Genomic DNA, 19997 nt, shown 5'->3' with positions numbered 1-19997 from the left:
AAAGTAGCCATTCTTATATCTTGCCGCCACCGCTCTCACCCCGGCGCTTCCTCCTCGCCCTTTTAGCCGCCTCCTGTCGCCCTAGCCTCCTCCGCTCCCCCATTGGCCAATCCGTGTCACGTGGAAGTTCGCGTCGCGCTTTTGTATATTTTTTTCTTTCCAGCGCGCTCCGACTGCCATTCTCGGGCCTGTGCGACGAAAGTGCTGTACGCACAAACGGATCAAACGTGTTAGGGACAAGAACTTCGTTGTGATGGATGCTGCTGCGCCTTAAGTTGCGCAACCGACAAGGCGAGGGCAAAAGGCTTTTTTTGTTTACCATCCGGCGTGCGCAAACGCTTGCTGCACACTTGATATTTGCGCCGTCTCGCATCGTCGCATTGCTACTTCCAAACGGCATTATTAAGACCAGTTACTGACTGACGAAGCAAAATCGCGCCTCAAAAACGTCTCCGCAGGGCGCGATCGAAGTTTTCCTCGGATTTCCTCTGGTAGCGCGTTAGCTGTCGTCTGCCACGGCAGGCCCGACGCAGGCGGCGCCACTGTCGATATCGCGCCTCGATCGCGCTGGTCGCGCCGAGCGCGATAGTGGAACAGAGGAGGAGGGAAGTGGATGGCGCTACTTTTATAAATATAGGGGCTTTAGTTAGCGCACGTCGGTAAAAAAAAAAAAAAAAAATGAGAGAGAGAGAGAGAGAGAGAAGAAGCAGAAGAACAAGAAAGTCAGCAATCTGTCTGGTTTATGTTTTTAAGCAAGGTTTACATATATATATCGTTGGTCAAGCGCGCGTCGACGGCAGCTGCAAAGCTAGCTTGCACAACCCGTACGTTCTCCCGACACAACCGACGGATGCGATAGCCGGCGTCAGTGTAGCCTAGCTAGTGGAGTTACCTTTCGTTAGAATGTTCGCCCCGACCTCAAGCCCGTTTGAGCGATATGGCCACATGCGCCTGCGAATTTCCCAACTTCATCACTCCATCCTAGTTTTCTGCCGTCCCCAACTGCATTTCCCTTCTCTCGGTATCCATTCTGTGACTCTTATCCCTACATGGCCTGCCCAGGTCCATTTCTTCCGCTTAGAGCTTCAATACTTCTAAGCATGCATTGGAGAGATTGTCTCACCTTGCCCGACCCCTTTCTTGATAGGTATCTTTCTACTTGTGGAGAACCAAGGTTGCTGTGCAATATTCGTAGATATTGCCAATATATTCACGTATGCATCTTGTACTCCTTGGTTACGTAATACCTCTATGACTACTGGTATCTCTACTGAATCAAAGGAATCAAATGCTTCTTAATAACCTATGAAAGCCATATAGAGAGGTTGATTGTACTACGCAGATTTCTCTATTGCCTGGTTGATACAGCGTATTACGGTAGCGTTATTTGAGAACTCGCGAAATCCGAAAACGTCTTAGTTTAATGGAAACTCACGCAAACTATCTACATATCTCTGCGGGGAAAAAAAAAAGAAAACACTGATGCTAGCTAGCCTTCTCGATTCCTGAAAGCAAACATCAAATTAACTTTAAAACTTGTCTGCCTCTACCACGATCGGAAGATACTAACACTGCACTCTGCCTAACCGAACGTTCCTGAAACTGAAAGTTGTTCCAAAGTATCCTCAGAGAAATGAATAATAAAGAACGCGACCTGCCAAACGTGCCTCGAAAGAAGTGCACTACTGTCAAACAGAACACGACTTGTCACGAACTCGCGCAGAAGCGTCGCTCATCAACTGGCACAACTTGTGCGTGACCTTCTAGACTATATGGAAGGTCATATGCGTATTTAGTGCGTGGACCATATAGTCCACGCACTAAATGAAACTCAAAATGCTGCCGTGTTCTAAATACACGCGCGAGACCACACACCAGCGCTTTGCTACTTTGTGTCCACGCAAGACACGCTTTAACGGAACGGTACAAACAATTTCTACAGGTATGGTTACACAACGGCTCCTTCAAATAAAGCGCTTTACCCTCAAAGAAAAAAATAAATAAAAAATCTCGCAAACACTTCCGCAAAGTGAACTCGTACTACTCAAGCATGCCACTATAGGATTCAAACAAATGACATGGATTGACGTTGCAAGCGTATCTCAACCAAAAGTGTCTACCTGCTAAAGAAACGACATATCGAGAAAAACAAAGTTTCAAAAATTTATGCGCCTGCAAACCAGCACTTTTAGAATGTCGGAGAGCTTCTAAAACAATTTAAATAAAAGTTTAAACTTGCCTATTGAAACAATCTCTAGTAGCGGAGATCTCCAAACGATTAACCGAATGCTGAAATTATAAACAAACTTTCACGAAACCCGCGCCGCTTTTCATTTCAAGTAGCTTATGGTAGCGCCATATCTGCTTACTCCTAATTTGGATAACTTGTGATGTCAATGTCTTCCTTCCGTCCTCATCCGCTGGGAAAAAAAAAAAAAATGTTATCCAAAGTGATGCTTTGGCTTTTGTGGCTCCTCATATGCTTTAACGCCAAATGACAGAAAAGTTGGAAATGTGTATTGGGCAACGGGGGGAAGTGTTCAGAGCCCAACAAAGTACAGCTGTGCTACTTTAACATTGCACACACAGGAGCAATGCTGAAACACAAGATGTTTCTGGCTTCATAACAAAGCACGTCTGCTGCAGCAGCCATGCAGTGAAGCCAGGAACACCAGGGATAACCAGCGCAACGATCACAAGGCACCCTGCGATGGTTGTCTCCTTGCTTGTCCTTCGATGTTGTCTGGGTGCCGTAACCGCCAGCCTGACATTGTAAACATGAACTACACAGGACAGGCACTTGTCCTGGGCAGTTCAGAAGCAGGACTGGCACCGCTACCGTGAAAAAGATCTCTGTCAATTGCATCACATTTCAGTATGAAAAAACAATTATTGTAGTTTTCCGTTTTATTAGTTACAAAAGCCTTCTTTTTTTAAAGGTGTGGCTCGCTCTTTGGGATTTTAGTTTTTCCCATAAAGTGACGTGGTTTTTTTTACTTGGATTAAAATATTAAAATTTTTCTCTTCCCTTTTCTCCCCATAACTTGCTAGCAAGAATGTATTGTCCTTGGCAGCAGCATTTTCTGCATGTCACAGTTCCTGTGACATGCAGCAGGGTGTCACCGAAAAGAGACACCGAAGAGAGCCGCCTGACACACTACTCTTGTAGCGGCAGACACCTCTTCGCAAGTTGAGCGAACAGTGGGCACCATGCTTACGCCACCACTCACACGTATCTCCCTGGCCCTCAATTTCGTCATGCACATACCTTTCAACCTGTCTTTGTGGCCCTGAAAATTGCTGCCTACAAGTAAGTGAAAATTACCTGCTGGTTGATAGCTTATCAAAGTCTTTTCGCAGAGCTGACGTGGAAGGAGCCTCTTCAGGAGCTTAAATTGTTTAAGCCATATCTGTGCTTTTTAGTGTTGGAACTTCTCTTGTTTCTTCTGAAGCCAGATTTTTAACCCAGTATCCCGGTACAAATTTGTAGTTTGGAAACTATTTTTTAAGCATTCAGCCAGATTAGTAGAATATGCAGAGGTTTCCACGTGGTGGCTGGTTTTGACCAAATGCATGAAGAGGCAGTACAGTTAGGGGAATTGAGCTGATAGTGTCTGGTGGCCAGCAGTGGCCCTGGGACAGTGCCCCTTTTACTTTTCATATGCTTCACTGCACGTCAAATATTCACCACAGTACACTCTGTACACTTCGCCGCATAACGCGACTGTACTGCGGCGAAGTTGACGAACGGACAACAGCATTTTTTTGTGGGGGGGGGGGTTCGAACGTTTTGAATAGTAAAAGTGTCTCTCGAACACAATCCAATTACCTACCTATTCGAATTGAATATTCGAAGTTCAGAATATTCGCACACCGCTACTTTTAACCACAAACCTTTTTCTTATGGCTTGAGATCGCACAGCTGCCCCTTCTGTGCATCTTGTGTGCGAGTCTAAATAAGAACAGCACAAAGATGACATTGCTTGCCATGACATGGCAGCCAGAGGGGTAGGTTAAATACATACATTCAACATTTATTTTTTTCGGAAAAATAATTTCGCTCTCATTCCAGCACAAAGTTCTCACGGGGTTCCGAAGACAGGGCAAACTTAATTGAGGCAGCATGATTGCTCAGGCTAGGGTACGACTGATCACACTACTAACAAAAATTTCCCATAAGAAATATTTTTCCGATATTCACTATTAATTCAAGTATCGCGAGATTTGTACAGAAATCTGCTTTAAAACCAGTAATGATCCTATGATTGCATTTTTCGCAAGCATTGGTAATGAACATTGTCTTCTAAAAACTACAGTAAAATGAGGCGGTGAACTTGTACAGCGCACTCGTACAACGATGCAGCGCATGGTGGCACACGGGAGTAATGCCTCTTGGTCGCAGAGCACGTGCAACTGATGACTACCGCACCATACTTGCTGCTTCGGTGGTGCCTGAAAAATGGAAGGCCATGGTGTTCGCATTGGAAGCAACACTATTTACACTGACTGAAGTCCGATGACAGTGACGTGTTGACCTTCATTTATCGCCAATACTAGCTGGGCGGTCTAAGCAGAAACTTGGCGATCAGAGGAAGGTGATCCGACGACTGCACTTCATTAGGCAGCCCACCAATGGCCATGAGCTGGTTCTGCGACATCAAGCGGTACGTCGCCAGCAATCCGTAGAGGTCCCTCGACCACACTGGTATGTTTCACTTGGCCCTCCCTAAACATTGTGTCCTTCCTTTTCACCGAGTAGAAGATGTAGTCGACGGTGCAACTCGCACGTTGGTGGTGCGTGGTCACTCGGCGTTAGCGCCCTTGACATTGTGCTTGTAGGCGGAGATCAGGTTCAGGAAGTGCCTCACGATGCGCAGCTGACTGCTGTTGCACCCTTCCTTGGCCGGCGTCGAGCCATTTGCGTCAGACGCCTTCGTTGCCGGCGCTGCATCTTTCGTGGCAGGGCTTTTCGCTTGCGAGCCCTTTGCAGGACTATTTGTGGCCGAGTTTGATGGCGAGTCCTTCTTTAGGGAGTCACTCGCCGATTTCGTTTGCAGTAGCACTGCTTGTTGCAGATCCAGGTTGTGTGAGGTTCAAAGCGTCGTTCGATTCTACGCCCTGCTGTGCCGAATTGGCTGCACGAGTGTCACTGTCCTGAGATGTATGTTCCTTGGCTGGCACTGGTAGGTATCGGGAAGAACCAGAGATGTTGAGCTGACGGAGGCTGGCATCGAGGGGCACGTACCTTCCTCGATTCGCACCGTCACTCTGCCCAGACACGTCACCAGAGAGGAGTCCTTCATAGCACAGGCTTCCACGGGTGAGAAAAGTGTAGAGTGGCGAATGTGGCTCGCTGTTCATGTCGCCGCACAGCAGGATGGGAAAGTACAGCGGCACGCCGTCTGGTGAGTCTCCGCAGAATGCCAGCCGGTCTATTTCGGCGAGCAGGAGGCACAGCTGGGCAAGCTTTATGTCTCCACGGCGCGGGTTGAACAGCAGGTGGGTCGTTGACACGCACAGCCGGAAGTCCTTACCAAACTTGGCAGCACCGGCAACCGGCTTCAACATAGCGATAAGCGCGACGTTGTCGCGGTCAAGAACGGTAACGTCAGAGCGGGAGTACTCGATTGGCTCGAAGCGGTCCAGTTCAAAGACGGACTTGCGGAAGAAGATGCCACAGCCATCGCGCTTGTCGCCCGTGCGCTGCTTGTAGAGGCAGCCATAACCTGAAAGAGAACAAGAGGATGTGGCATACAGAAGTTAACGTACAACAAAGCAGACAGTTGAGGTCCCCACCAGCAAATGCATGCAACCAGATAGCAGCACGCAATGAAAAGCACAGATAAGACATTTCAAGTCAAGTACTATTGATAAGTGGCATCTGATGGCATAAAAGAAAAGATTGTTTAGTTGTCACGACAACCATAGTGGTAGTAATGAGACATTTGTGTTGCCGATCACTGCATTGCCAGTCAATGTTTCTGGCTTTAAGGGCTGGCCTAGATATTCTGATCGCAACTATCACTTTGCTGCAACTCGAGCTGGGAGTACAACTGAGACCTGACAGAGCCTCAATTGCGTGGCTACTTTGATAGCTCTGGGAGCAGCTGAATGATCAGCTGAGGCCAGTTTTCTCTGGCTCCAATTTCGAGAGGGCTTCGCATCGTTGCAAACAGAGTTGGAGCGGGGTAGGAACTACTCGAATGTACCACAAGTGTAAGTGTGCGCCTGTAGCAATGCATTGCTGCAGCAATGAAGGAATTGCCAAAGCCGAAAACCCTGGCACCGCCAACTTTGGCTGCCTTATTTGTTACAGCTGTGCAGGTTAGTACGCAGTGAAACCCCCTCTGCATTTCATATAGAGGGACAGTGACGAGTCTCACAATTTTAAAAAATTTAGTTTCACATAGATTTCACATAGGTTTCACACCAAGGCACACTTGACAGGCGGTGCATAAGGTCCCTTCAAATTGACTGCACTTTCTGAACCAGTTCTCGAGAGTGTCATGTGGTGTGCTGCCTTAGTTCATGTTGTGATAGCGCAGCGCACCACCTGCATGCATCGTGGCCTTTGATATGAAGGAGAAAAATGCAGAAACGAATCAGCTCCATCGTCTGCTGTGGGTACTTAACCCTTTTCGACAAATGTGCATGTAGCAAAGAGCAAGGTATTTTCTTTTAGCTACTATGATAATCTATATCACGTGGTGCCAATGGAATGGTGGCTGTGGATGCCATTTATTTCATCACAAAATGCATTTCGAGGGAAGGCCGTGCAAATTAAAAGCCATTTGGAGTCCTGCATGCCTTTACCAACACGCCCGACATGCTTGTACTTCGCATCCTCATGCCACCTAGAGAAACTGTTGCGACCAAAGTAGAAGACATTTACATCCACGCACCGCAATATAAACTAACACTGCGCCATGTAGTCTGCTACCAATAGCTCGCCCGACGCCTGCATTTCCTAAGTAGCGAGTGCCGGAGAACCATGAACTCGCGCTCAACTGCTGTTACACAAATTCAAATCGAAGAGGGCTCAATGCAGGCAGCATGTGCTGAACTGTCAAGTCAACGACAAAAGTGTTGCACTCCCTGAACTAGTGTGGAAAGTGCAGCCACACCGAAGAGACCCACAGGCAACTTCTGAGCAGAGAGGAAGCTATGCTGACCCATTTTCTCCAGTTCGGGCTTGAAGTCCAGCTCGTAGTGGTCTTGCTGAAGTTCTTGCAGGCAGAGGATCTGGAGCAGGGGGGGGGGGGGGGGGGGAGGACAATCAGTGAGGAGGGCAAGTCAGATTAACTGCACGATGCTCTGCGATGCCGCAGTCCCAGGCCACAGGTGGCCGACCCCGACAGCCCATCAGCCAAACGTGAAAGCCGAGGCTTTGCGGTCCCACATGCTGCTTTCGTAGCACTGATTTACAGAAAAAGAATAGAAAATAGTCAGCGCACGCTGTTCCAGTAAGAGTATAGAGAGATCAGATCTGTTACCAGCGAGATGCAACCATGTGGTCGACAGCATTCACTACTGTCCTCTGGTGGTGGAAAGCAATAGCACGGGTATTACCGTACAAACAGAGAGAGAGACTGCTTTTAGCAAAAGCACCACCCAGAGAAAGAACCCCGTGCTGTATCCATAATCGTGTTACGAAAATAATGCAGCTTTCTCTTTCGTTTTTGACCTTTCATTATGCGATGAGCACAACCTGCAGCAAACAGAGCTGTGCAGAAAAGCCAGCCTTTTGACATTGTTCCTGTATCGATGTCTGCACTTAGCAACTGGTTTCTGAGACTGCAAACAAATCTGACTGCACACCTGCCAACCCGTGAACACTAAAATTCGTAAAAGCCTCACAGTAAAGTTGTAGAACAAGCCCAACTTTGCAAACACGACAGAAAATTCTGAAGAACTGGCAGGTATGTACCTGACCACTCGCCCCCTTCCCCCACTCACGTCAGCGTTGGCCTCCCTGAGCTCAGCAAGGAGGTTCTGTCGACGCAGGGGCCACTGGAGCACTTCCTCGTGACAGTGCTGGTAGAGGTAGGGGTTGTCCTCCAAAAGCCCTTGTGCCAGAACATTGTACGACAGCACCGTGAACACGAGGTCCTTGCGACTGCTGGAGGTTCCACTTCCGCCATGCAGCTGCCCTAGATCGGTGGGCACCCAGTACCGGCTCTTGCGTATGCGCTGCTTCACGTTCGCTGAAAAGTTTTCAAAACATGTTAAAAACATTTAATAAACATATATTAGAAATTGTTATTCTTCTAGTAAAGGTGCCAAAAGCTTGCAGTTATAGGTAATGCTAAAAATGAGGTCCCAATTCTGTTTACCTTATTTCTTTCTAATTCTAGGCAAATCTCCTTTAGTACTTCATTCCCCCCCCCCCCCCCCAAAAAAAAAAACTTCTGGAAAAACATTTTCTCAGATTTCGCTAAACAAGGTATCAGTGACCTGTGCACAATTCAAGAACTCCAACACCAACCTTATTTCTATGTCTACACTAGAGCAACAGATGCGGGACCTTTAAAGTTTGTGTATAGCTTCCAAAACAGGCAGCACAAACAAATACACGGTCTTGTTTGGTCTTCCCATCCATTTTAGAAGGGAAAGTGAAGTACCTCGCTGAATCAGTGCTGCTCAGGGTCTGGCACACTGTGACCCGCTCAACTATAGATTTCCACTGTGAAACTTTCAGTTAATCATCACATGAGCCAACAGGCTTAAGAAAGCCAAGGAAACTGTTTACAGTAGAACCTCGTTGATACGATACTATGTAGTACAATATCCGGGCGCCAATGTCTACAATCGAGAACACAAAAAATTACCCAATACATACAGTTACGCTTCTTTTTTGACGACTGCATGTTCCCGGAAAACACCATCTTTTGGCACTAACGTTCAGTACATCACCAAACTGCGATCGTAAGATACGTTTTCCCGGCCGCTAGATCCCATGCGAACAAGAAAAGGAGCAAGGCATGCGCGATCAAGAGCAGTAGGCGCCCGCCATGGCTGCTTCTCCGCAGTCCTCGCCCACTCACGTCGCACAAAAATGTCGGCATGCACTCAGTTTCCTTTTCCGGTACCAGCAAACCTCTTTGCGGGTTGTCGCACGTCGCATTCACAGCAATGGCCACCAACCCTATTGCCATAGGCACCTCCACTTATCTGTTTCAAGTACCCATGGCACAGCGCCATTGCAAGTGTTCTGCATGCTTTTAATAGGCTGTAACCAAAAAGCGACGCCGCTACCTTCTGCAGGCAGCGTGAAGTGAGCGTCATGTTACGGAATCGTATTCCACCGTCACTCACCAGCGCAATTTTGTTTCGGTTTCCCGTCTTTGTCGTTAAAACAATGCGCAAGAGGAGAATGACAAAGTGCATCTCAGGCCTCTTGCGATAGACCAGCTCAGCACTGCATTGGCGTCTCGTGCCACAATGATTTTTGCAACGCTTTTTATTACACAGATGTCAACTACAGTTGAGTCTGCCAATTTTTTCATGCCTTCGGGTCGTACGTTTTTCCGGTTATTAAGTTTTTTTCTCGCATTTTTTTAAAGAAAATCTATGAACAAGGTTCTACTGAATTACAAATCTGGCAGGCTAGCACTCCCGAGTCTCGACTATACCATGTGTGCCAATTTGATATTCAAATTCCCAACGAATTGGATCAACAGACAACAGATGCCACCATAGTTTAAAGGGACATAAAAGGAGTCAGAAAATCGGGTTTTAGCGCTGATATTTGTATCACCGTAAACACAAGAAATCAGAGATTCAGACAGCCACAGTGCTGCATTTCTCCATGAAGAAATAAAAGTATCAAAATTAAGCACTAAAATGGAAAACCAGCATCGCATTTGTTACGGCAGTCACATGGCGGGCAGGGAGCGCTCCTATTGGCTAACACGAATTTGAATCACTGGCGCATTTGTTCGTGCACATTCTAACAGCACCAAGCTGCACATTTTGAGGCCGACATTTCAAGATCTGCCTGGTTATCTCGAGTTTTTTTCGTTGCTGCATTCTAGCTACAGCCTGATGGCGATAAGGACATGATTCGCACAAGATAAGAGAATCTGGTTCTTTTTTTTTTCTCAGCAGTGAAGCAATGTCATATCGTGCGATCTGACAGGTGCAAAGGTAGAAAAGTTTCAAATTGTCATGGGGCGCCGAAGACGTCGAAAAGCGTGAAATACAGAGATAAGCCTACCCACAAAAGCGAATGCTGCCTATCTTGCTGATGCTGCAAGACTGCATTGCGTATGATTATCAGCTCCTGACAAAACTGCAAGGTGTTCGAAAATTGCCAGCAAATTGCACGATTGCACAAAGCAAAAGGTTTTTTTCTTGATGCATTTTTATTTTTTGAGTTGGGGGTGGGGACGTGCACCGGTGTAGTCTTAAGTAGGAGTGAAGTCGCCTTGGCAACAGGAATGTGGCTGGTGCATCGGCATGGCTGCTCTGCCAGCCTGACAACAGCCAGTGTCTGGTGATACCGGAACCAGGGCCTCCTCGCGCGCTCCACCGGGTATCACACAGCGGCTCGATTGTTCGTGTCATCCGCACCGGCACGAAAAGCAGCTTGCAACATTCGAAATATGACACATTGTAAGCTAATGGACGTGGGCTGGTACTTTTGGAAAATTCATATCATCCCGAAATTCATATCAGGTGTGATCATATAACCGAGATTTTACTGTATTTATTACATGGTAATATCGGCGTGAAATTTTTATATTTACTTTGTTATATCCGATAACTTCCGATATTCGCGTTCGTTATATCAAGCAGGGTTTGTACACAAATCAAGGACTTTTCAAGGACCTTTCGAAAAATTTAAATAATAGAGTTTCCAGCTGCCACTTGCACAATTTCACAGTGCTTTGCACTTCTCGCGTGGCTTCTGAGAGCAGATTCGCCCATAGAGGCGATGTCGAAGGTCTTTCTGCAGGTTGTGCATTTCGCGCAGTGGGGGTCCGATGCATCCGGCGCGACCCAAAGTTTGTAATCGTCGTTGCTGAGCCAGGCCCGCTTTGGAATTTACATTTCCCAGGCATTATTCTGAACCATGCGCACTACAACCGAAACGGGGGGAAAAGCGAACAAAGCGTCAACAGCACCGGAAACAAAGCACAATGTGGCCAACAGACAACGCTCAGGCTATGAGGCTGTACCTGTTTTTAGTAGGTTGCCAATAAATACAGCCCAAGGCAAACCCCCCCCAGAAGTGAAATACTACCAAATTCAAATGTTAAGATTCATGTAACTGCTTTTTCGTTACAAATAAGCATGATGGCACATCTTGTATTTTTCCCAAGGAGGTCAAGACGCTCTAGCCTCATTGTGACCAGCAACTTATGGCTTTTGGCCAACCCCGAAGTCGAAGCAAGCCAGAGGGGAAAAAAATAAAAAAGTGCGCGACGGACGCGCACTCGATTCTTCCTCGAGCAGGAAGTTTGACTTCGTGGTCCCGGCTTTACGGAAAGCAATGAAGTTTGCCGGGGCCACCCTCAACCGCCATATAATGTGAGTCGCACTGTCAGACCCCGTGAAAGCACTGCTGCGAGATGCAAGTCAATGACACGCCTGTGGTCGGTTGACATCACATTTTTGTTGATTGCACCTACATTCATTGCAATCGTGTTTCACTCCATTTTCATTGAATGTGTATTTAGCCATATTTGTATCTATGATGCCTCAAAAAGAAAGAATGCAAGAATAAGCAGGTTACATCAGTAGCACACTAGTCAATGGCTTCATCTTTAGCCGTATTTGTATCTGTGATGCCTCAAAAAAGAAAGAATGCAAAAATAAGCAAGTTACAGTACAGTATAGACCACTTATAACGTAAATCGTCGGAGTCTCGAATATCCGCATTTAGACCACTTATAACGTAAGTTGTCGGAGTCGCGAATAATGCGGTACCGCATTATAAGCGGTACCGCACTATAGCCAAAACAACAATTTTATTGCGATAATAGACACTCCAGGCGCATTTCTGCCGTCGCTGTCACCGTGCTCTAGCTTCCGTATTCGCTTACTAAATAAATTAGCAAGCACGGTGTCACGCGCACACAAGCAAACATGAACACATCTCACTCGTTGACCGCGGAAACGAACTGTCAAAACGCTCGAGTGAGGAAGCGCGGCGAGCGAATTGAATTTCGTGCTATCATGCCTCTCGCTTCAACGCGACCTATAAGCGGCGAAAACATGGTGCGCGGCAGACTTTCCCCGTCGCAGATTGCTTTCAAGATAGGGCCAAGGCGATCGTATCACCGAAGTGGATCGTCGCAGATTACGTCCTGCTTCGATCCACTGAAACCGTTCCGCATTGCTTTGCTGGCGAAAATCCTCTCCTGTTTGCGCCAGTCCCGAACACCCGTGATAAGGTCCGATTTCCGTCCGTTTCCGCACACATGATCACTTTCCTTTTAAATGCGGCATCATGATGAACTTGGTACATGCTGATAGAGCAGATGCAGAGAACGTGAAGACAGACAGTAGACTATTGCCTAAGCACGTGTACTGCAGTACATGGAGGAAGCTACGGTAGCTAGGCTCAACGCGTGTGCGAGGCGGCCATTTTTAAATGCGCACGGCTATATGGTAATGCAGATTTAGGGTCGTACTCCCCTCAGGTCCAAAAACAGGTTTATCGGAAAAAAAAGTGCACATTAGATTCGAGTTTATACGGTATTTGTGGCTTGAGGGGAGTGTTTGCCGTCTAGGCTGACTGCCTAACTTCCAGGAAGCCGCACTGTAACCGGTATTTCGTGTCCCGCAACTGCACTATAAGTGATACGCGTATACATAGAGTGCTATGGGAAAGTTAACCGGAGTCTTAAAAGACCGTATTATATCCGGTCCTGCACTATAAGCGGTCACGTTATAAGTGGTCTATACTGTACCAGCACACTAATGAATGGCTTCACATGGCTTCATCTTTGGGCATGATGCAGCACTAATCCACCACTTAAGCTCGACTGAGATGTTTGGCTACAGTGTCAAGGTTTTGTTGAGCAATCTATTGTATATAAAAAAAAAGAGACCACCATAAAATTTTAGTTCAACCGACTTCTGAGTAGATGGCGCAACCCGTACACATTCGCAATTTATCTCAGGGAAAGGCTGGGAGCGCATGGGAATGTGTGACACGGGTTTCATCAGGGAGGTTAACAGCAACTTACAGGCAGCAAGGACTGGGTCATATCCTCTCTCGGCAGCTGGTGTGCTGGCAGGGTCAACACCACTGCCCACCTGGTCATCACTGATCACAGCATCAGTGACATCCATCATCACCTCAGCTGGTGGTTGCTCAGGGTAGCGCCTCTTTGGCCTGGCCCCGGAGGAGGGATCGGCAAGGTCACAGACCATTGGTGACCCTGGCCTGCGCTTGTTGCAGGGACAGTGGCAACTGGCCGGCGTCCAGCAACACGTCTGGGTTGGCAGCCATGGCGTTGGCGTGCAGCAGGCGGGCCCTGCCTGGAGCCAGATAACAAAAGTCAGCACCGCTCGGCAGCAGGCCATCTTGTAGGTTAAGCGACGTACACTCGTGGGAAAGTCTGTTCATGCTGAGAAAGACAACACGATAGTGAAGAAGACATGACAAGCGCAAATCACAAGTTCGAAGTCGTCCCGTCTTCTTCGCTGTCATGCTGTCTTTGTCTACACAATTTTATAATCTTTAGTACATACTGTCATGTGCCAATATATATGCCATTTGACAAGATATAGAAAACTTAGATCAACTTATACTCTAAGGTGCCTATTTTAACTGTTTAAGTTTGCCAATACCATAACAGTTACATTAAGAGCTTTTTATTTTTAATGAGAATTTTTGGACCTCTGCTAATGTTGACATAATCTTGCACTGAAAACCATCATAAGTGGTCAGGATAACAAAGCATCAACAGTGTCTGAACAAGGGATTTCGCTGAAGCCAAAAGAAGGTACTTCATCAAGTCCGCTTGTTGAAACAGTGGCTTCAACGACATCCCCAGTCTCATCCCTATTGATCACACCGAATTTTCCACTTTCGCGCGATCCTCTGTCTTGTTTCGCGGCAACAACTGTATGCCGACTAGAGAAGTCAATAACAAGGGCAGACTCGGACCTTATCAAGGTGACTGTCATATATCCCATGCATCGACAACCATTATTCCTGCAGCAATTTACAGCCGCTTTTATCAAGTCCTGGCAAACTCTCTTTTTTTACACTCTCTAGTACTTTCGCTACTGAAGCCGAGCCTTTGAAAATGAAGCAACACTTTCACAAGCAACAGCGAAGTTCCTCTTCTGGCAGTGCCTTCACAGCACAACTATAGTTGACTGCATTTCGCGGCTCACAGTGAGACCACAGAAGACCAAGAAACATGCAAAGGTACCAAAGAACTTATGTGTGCCACTATGCAATGAGGGTGGCTGCTGTTCGGCCAATTCCACTGAGCAACAACAATCGCCTGTGTTTGGTTTTCTACACATACCGCTGCCTTCCTTTCTAAATGATACACCTGTAAAACACAGGAGGCTACATGATTTGACCTCTAGGAATCTAACGGGAGAGGTTGTAGCAGCCACAGTGTCTCATCACTTTGTCAACCAACCAGACAGGATGCAGCGATGTTGCTTGATGAACCACGTCAACATGCAGGAGTTAGTTGCTGCCAAGTTAAATCGTGAAACACTGTAATGGGCATGGTGGCGGTGCAAAAATGTCATCGGCTGAAAGGGAGCAGTGCCAACTTTCGACTAGTAGGCTGAATGAAATGTCTCTCCTCGCTTCGAAGTGTTGCAGGGTGTGGAGGGCGCTTTTTGAGCTTTACTGTTTCGCAACTCGTGCTTTGTGTTTTCAGCTTGGTTGTGCAGCGAGCCTCTGTTATCCACTGAACCAAACATGCAATTGCCACAATCTCATCGACCATGAGCCAAATTAAAGAACAGCCACCTCCTCCACCCAGCTTCTCTTTTCAAACCAAGAAAAACTGTAATGGTTAAGATGTCAGGAGGGGACAAAAGGAGGAGAAAAAAGAAATACAAAAAGAAAATCAAGGAGAGAACAAATAATAAGATGTTGAACACACTGCGCTACACCACTCAGAAACTAAGACAGGCCTCCTAATAAACCGATTAGTTGAGAGTCAGTGCTCGTCCTAGGCAGTTATACTGGTTCCACAACATCTTTGCGCTACCGCCATACAAAGCACCGCAACTCGCAAGCTCTCACCTAGGGCAATCCAGCTTGCGACCGGCAGAGGGGCCGTAGGCCTAACACTGTTGGTCAGGGCCCCGACGGCACCCTGTGCAGCCACCGAGGGTGGGAACACTAACACGGGGGGCCGGATCAGGCGGAATGCAGCACTTGGCCACCACATGGCCGGCTGCAGCTCCGGCTGCGGCCCTGGCTGCTGCTGTTGCTGCTGGTGCGGCTGCACACGAGGCAGTGGACAGTGTTGTGCAAGCGGCAGGGGGCTAGATCGCGCACGACCCCGACTGAGCTGAGGGATCCCGTCACCCGCAGCGCTATCGTGCGCCTGCTGGCCATTGGCACCTGCTCACGATGGGGGAGGAGAGCACAAGGAAGGCAGGGTGACTCAGTGGTTGATGGCAAACACGGCTAGCCGATATTCTAGTTGAGATTATGGCGTTCTAGCTTGTCGTATTAACCTTCACGGAATACAAAGTTCCCGGAAATGTGAACTACAGCAACAACACTGGTACCGACATCTTTCGATGCTCTGTCCAACCCGCAATGCTTTAGACAGGTTTTCGTGTTACACCCATGTTCATGTCTATGAAAAGTTTTTAAAAGGCTCTGTGTTAACTATTACCTTCCTACCAATACTTCGCACTAGGAGCTAAGAAGATTATAGATGATTACTACAATAACAACTCTTCTCTGGTGAACTCTGTGCCACCAACCTAGCTGCTCATGTTTGCGTCTCTAGTAGCCTGATATTCCACAAATGCCAATGTGTTTACAGACAATCTAAAACTCCACATTAAGAGAAAGAACTCGAGGAGTTAGGTCATGTGTGCAGAGAGCACATAATCAGTAGTTTATTACAGTAACGGAATATACACCCAGTGTGGTCCTGACCCAGTCAGGAGCCCTCCTTTCGTACTGCCTCATGGGCAATACCGATGTATTGCCTAATAAAGTGTGGGGGAGGGGAAGATTAATAGGGGCTGAGGGAAGGAAAACGCAATTGAGGATGGCCGAGGGTTCATCAGCAGCGTGACGAGGTTGATGAAATTGGAGAATTGACACACACGGACAGGATGATGAAGTTGGCTGATGCAAGACAGGGGTAAATGAAGATCAAGGGCCTTCATTCTGCAGTCAACATAACGTACCTGTATGCCGATGACAAAACATCCCAAAGCAAGACAAGGGCTGTAAGACACCATAGTGCAGAGCTCTGGATTAATATGGACTACCCGAGGTGCACTTAAGGCGACACAAAAGTAAAATATTAAGCCGAGTTAGATGGATGGATTATTCATCTAGAAGTTTATAATAACTTTCTGTGTGTCAATATATAACTTTACTGCGTAGAAAACTGCTACTGAAGGTACCGCTGTTCGAACTGCCCGCGCCAGAACAGACGAGTTAACATGGCCTACCTCTTTGCTGCTCTCTGCTAATCAGTCAGTGCTGACGTCACGTGAGAGGTACCATTGTCCCCCAACAGGTGGCACCACACTTATTTTACATTCTCGTCATTTTCTTGCTTAAGAAAGCTCTGTTCTTGCTACGAATTTGCTATTACAGAAGCCTAATGTTTCAATCAAGCTAGACTTGATGTGTTCCTTTAGTGTCCCCTACCACTTGCCACGTGAGCATTTTTGCACTTTACGCAGCCACCATCACTGGCAATCAAACTCAGGACCCCGTGCTTGGGAGCAGAATGCCATAACCACTGTGCCACGGCAACAGGTAGGCAAGTTAAGCTTGCGGCAGTGTGAAGCTGGAAGAAGGAATAGATGCAGTAACATGTTTTTCAGGTGTGACAGCTTTTACCCACTTTTGCAAAACCCTTGTACCTGCAAGCTAACTGCAAGAAGTTCTCCGAGAACTGACAAGAAAGCTTTCCTGCTGAATGCCTACTTGTTTAACATATTAGTATCTTTTTCGAAGTGCCAATCACTCCTGCAGTTTCTCATGTGCCTGATTAATTATTTCAGTTCAATTTATTTCGGACATAAATACACAATGTGAAATCTGTCCACAAGGTAAGGCAAAAGTAGACTCCGATGTCTCCTGACGAGGCCTTCGCCCCGGACTTACATGTCTGACAGCCGATAAGACAGAATCACAGCGAATTATAACATGCATTATTCTGTTCAATGTCTAATACAGGGAGGGGCTCACAAACCAGGTCACTCAATATGGCAATCAGTTCTGCGGAATCCCGCAACCAGGTCACAGTGAACCCAAGGGCTATGCAGGCATTGGCAATTATTTCTCTCGTTCAACACCTCTGACAATCGAACACCGCAATGGAGACTCCCTTTATACATAGAACGCACCAGTAGGCAGGCACTATCAGCCCAGAGACTCGAAAAATTACTAACAGAATTTGCTGGATGCAGCAACCGTATCTGAAACTATCCTTTTTGTTAGCTTGTCTGTCTGCCTCACAGAGCAACCAACCTAGGTGACTTCATAAATTCAACTCATCAATTCGATAATGACCTTCATGCTGGATCACGAGGGTTGACACACTGGCTCATTGGTATCGCATGATTCACTGTACAGCATAGAAAGGGCAGGGCAAAGGCAAAGTGGACGACGCACAACGCTGAGCGTTCTCCCCTCTGCTATCATGTGTCATATCTGTCTTTATTGTGGCTTTTCTGTGCTGTACAGTGAATATGCACCAGATCACGGCAGAAGTAACTGCAAGCGAGAGAATATGATATGCTCAACATCAGTTAAATATGTAACTCAATGACAGAGCAAGAAATAGCAATCCGCAAAAAAGCAAGCTGATCTGAAACAAAATGTGTAAATAAGAGTAAGCATAATGTACTACGTAACCTTCTTGAATTGATTAGTGAAAAATAAATTTGAGAAACAAACAGACATTTGCTTAAGCCGACCAGTGGAATTAACCTTTGCAAACATGCTAACCATGCAGAAATGCACAAAGGTGAATCACAGGGACACAGCATAGGAATTAACCATCACCATGCTGCTTGCGACAAACATAGCGACTTAAACAATGTAAAGCTTTATACAGAATGCACAAATGGCACTATCAGGAATCTTAATTAATGCAAAAATGTTAAATGAAAAGTCTGGTACTGATTCAAGACAGCGTTAATGAACATACTGACCCCCCCCCCCCCCCCAACCTCTATTCTCTCATGGCAAGAGCTAAGAATGCTCTACGACTATTTTAGGAACACCTCAAGGGAAGGAGTAGGTTCCAGTGTAAGTACCAATTTTTACTTTGAAATTTAATGAATTGCTGAAGAAGCAACCAAGCACGCATGCTTCTTTGGGTTTCACTATCAGAAATTATTCAGCTGAATAGTCTGCAGTATTTTTTCACAGCTTGGCTAGTTACCTCTGCGGCTTAAATAATGAGCTCAACTATGACATTATGTAAGCGTAGAAGTACACGTTGCTTTGTTAAACATCAAGCTTTAACTTTCTGAAACAGTGCAATGGTCTCAGGATAATGTCCTAAAGCATCTTTAGGATATTTTATTTTTTGTAACTGTGATGCTATTTCAAAACGCTTAACTACTGCTGTAAACAGTTGTCACCTGGTAACACAAGGATCTACGTTACAGGAACAGCTACCACAATATATATATATATATATATATTATTTTACGGACATACACTGCAAGATTTTACGTTCCGTTAACTATCCTTAGTTAACTTCTCCCTTTCATATCAGTAACAGCAATCCATCTCAGAATTCAAGATAACCAAGCAGGGGAGCTTAAACGGGCAAGGGTATTACGAAAACGTGCGAGTATATAGTACAACCGGCACAATGCTCTCGTGACCTCTAGAGAACGAAAGCACGCTGACAGTCACTACAAACATTCGTCGTACTTGCAACGCGCACGTTTTATACGCGATTGGAAATGCCAGGCATTTCAGTGAGGCGGGTACATTGCGATCGAGACGATCACGGTTGAAACGTCGATACTTTACCGTAGGTTTCGTCCGCGGTTCATTTTCTGTCGAAAGCCCGCGAAGCTAGGCGAACGGTCGCCGCCGATTGAAAGTCGTCTACACCTGCACCAATCGGCGCCGTGGGGCACAGCGTCTACCGTACTTTCGAACGGACACCAGAGAATCAGACACGCGCTACGACGGTTGCGCAAATTCAACGGAGTCTTGCGCAACTGGTAGTTCAGTCGGTTGGAACGGAGCTGCAGCTAGCTTTCGAGACCGACCGCAATCGCGTGCTACGGCCGCAAGAAAAGTGGAATAAAAGTTTTAACGCTATTCCGCACACTGCGTTCCTCCAAATCGGTTCGCGGATTATTTCGAGATGCAGCGGGAGATTTGCCAGCGCGAGCAACGTTTAGCTTTCATCGGGGGAAAAAAATATATACCTAATATTCCTCCACGTGGGGGAGGAACGGCGGCAGACCCGTTTTTAGAGGCGCCACAAGTTCGCAGCACGACCTACTGTACTAGAGTAGGTCGTGGTTCGCAGGCGTCAAGGCGACGCGGTCTTGGAGAAAGCGGAACGCTAACTAACCAGCTGTCTCCGGCGAAGGCTGTTCATCGCTCATACTTTTCCTGTGCCCATTGACCACGACGAGAAAGCAGCTGTGCCCGACGTTCGCTTATTATCCCGGGTGCTTGATAACCACACAGAGATGAGGCGTCAACAAAACGCCCTTTCCACTCTCGATGACAATCACGAGGGCGGACAGGAACTTACGTCAGACAGGTCCACGAGGCACAGATAACATCTACCGCGATTTTGGAAGCCGCGAACGCGAGACGCCCTTTT

At 46.8% G+C, this 19997-nt stretch overlaps 1 pseudogene; it reads right to left on the bottom strand.

Moving 5' to 3' along the window:
* Positions 1 to 4131: 4131 nt before the first annotated feature.
* On the bottom strand, positions 4132 to 19911 carry LOC119458025 (protein angel homolog 2-like; annotated as a pseudogene).
* Between the last annotated feature and the right edge of the window lie 86 nt (positions 19912 to 19997).

The sequence above is a fragment of the Dermacentor silvarum genome, chromosome 7, assembly GCF_013339745.2.
Source record: "Dermacentor silvarum isolate Dsil-2018 chromosome 7, BIME_Dsil_1.4, whole genome shotgun sequence".
NCBI classification, from domain to species: Eukaryota; Metazoa; Arthropoda; class Arachnida; order Ixodida; family Ixodidae; genus Dermacentor; species Dermacentor silvarum.
Note: the sequence above shows the minus strand (reverse complement) of the source record. Positions and strands in the feature narration are given on the sequence as shown.